Below are 2,181 nucleotides of genomic sequence, written 5' to 3' on the forward strand. Positions count from 1 at the left end.
ATGCTCATGCCTGTGTATGTGTCTATATGTGTCTGTCTGTCTGTCCAGCATCTTCCTCAATTGCTCATCCTTTTTCTCTTTTTTCTCTTTTCTTTCTTTTTTCTTTCTTTCTTTCTTTCTTTCTTTCTTTCTTTCTTTCTTTCTTTTTTTTTTTTTTTGGCAGAAGCTCTTGCTGAAGCTGGGGCTGACCACTGGATCTGCCTGTCTCTTTCTTGGCAATGGTACTACAAACACAGGATCCCACATCTAGTGGTTTACATGGTGCTGGAGATTGAACCAGCGAACATTTCACCTAGTGTGTCATTTGGAGGTTCTTCCATAGGGCCCGGGCAACAGAACATGTGTGGGCTTTTCTGAGCCATACCAAAAACCTACTGTAGAGAAAGGGAAGAGTCGAGTGCCTGGTCTCTGGGGACCCTCACCTGGCTAGCATTGCTCAGATTCCTTTCATTGCTGTGTCTCTGGTCCACAGGCCCCAAGCAGGTTCTGGGCTGCTCTGAGGGGGGATACCTGAGACCTGAATGTGCACTTATTTTTAGGGCCGTGGGCACAGGAAAACCTCCAGTTCTAGTGAAGTATTTAGGTGGCTGTAAGAACCAAGGAGCGAAGAAGGGACTTTACAATCTCAAAAGACCCAGACTATGGTCCCAGCCCTGTAAATAAAAACTGCCTGAGTTTTATCTCTTTGAGAAGGCGCAGCTGGGGACTGGGTGACAATGGCAGCCAGTTGGGGGGGGGTCCCCAGAGACCAGGCACTTGACTCTTCCCTTTCTCTACAGTAGGTTTTTGGTATGACTCAGAAAAACCCACACACCTTCTCTTGGCCAGGCCCTATGGAAGAACCTCCAAATAACACGGTACAGTGTGCAACTCAAGTAGCTCTAGAGACACGAGAGCTGCCAAGCTCTCTTCCTCTCCCCATGCCCTAGCCAAGCACCAGAACCTCTGTTCTTACAGGACACCAGACAACCTGGAAACAGCTTCCCCACAGAGTACAAGACTGCCCCCATTCCCCTTAGTGATGGATGGATGGATGGATGGATGGATGGATGGATGGATGGATGGATGTGGTGGAATATGGGTGTGGTTGGAGTAGAAGGTTCTGGAGTGTGTGAAGGGCAGGGTCTCCACTCAAACTCAGGTTAAACCTTGGGAACCCCACCCCTTGACTCAGAAGGCTGGCAGCTAAGCCTTTGTTGCTGCAGCCCTGGGGAGAAGGCAGACACACTTGGTTCACAAAGTAGCCAGAGGTAAGAAGAGATGTTGTGGGAATGCTGGCTTGTCCCTGTCCTCGGGCCTCATGGGAACTCCTGTCCTTTGAACTCTCTGATGGCTTACCTAAGAACTCATGAGGCTTTCTGGGTTGGGAAACCCAACTATTGTCAAAAAACCAGATCAGAGTCTGTGTCATGGCAAAGGGTTGTAATCCTAGCCACTTGGGAGGTAGAAGCAGGAAGATTGCCACAAGTCTGAGTGCAGCCTGGTCGACAGTAAATTCTAGACCAAAAATAGATGGATGGATGGATGGATGGATGGATGGATGGATGGATGGATCCAAACAGTACAAAATGAAACAGTGGAGAAGCAAAGAGGAAACAGGATTGGGAGGTGGAGATAAGGTGGGGAAGCCAGGCCAGGCCAGTGTCACTACACTGCTCTCTTGCCTGAGGCCTAGGGGAAGCAAGGAGGGAAAGGAAGAGGTTGTCCTGGTCTTTTGGTGTAGACATGTCCCCTCCTTGCCCACTGAGAGTCCCCTCATCCTGAGGGACCAGATGATGGGGACTAGAGAGGAAAAGAGCAAGAAAAGATGGGAGGAAAGCCATTGGGCTCCCTGCCATCCAGCAGCTGCTTCTTGTCCTTAGCGTTCATACACCTGCCTCCAGAGGTCAGGGAAGGACTACGATGAGCCTTAGGAGTAAGCCGGTACACAGATGTCCTGACCAAAAAATATAAATAAAGTCAAATCTGTGGATAGCTGGCTGGAGAAAAGAAATCAAAAGATGAATATGAGTAGAAATGGGTGAGTGGATGAGTGGATGAGTAAGATGGATGGATGGATGGATGGATGGATGGATGGATGGATGGATAGATGGATGAGTGGATGGATGGATGGATGGATGGATGAGTGGATGGATGGATGGATGGATGGATGGATGGATGTGTGGATGGATGGATGGATGG

The sequence above is a fragment of the Grammomys surdaster genome, unplaced genomic scaffold, assembly GCF_004785775.1.
Source record: "Grammomys surdaster isolate TR1022 unplaced genomic scaffold, NIH_TR_1.0 1164, whole genome shotgun sequence".
Classification (NCBI taxonomy): Eukaryota; Metazoa; Chordata; class Mammalia; order Rodentia; family Muridae; genus Grammomys; species Grammomys surdaster.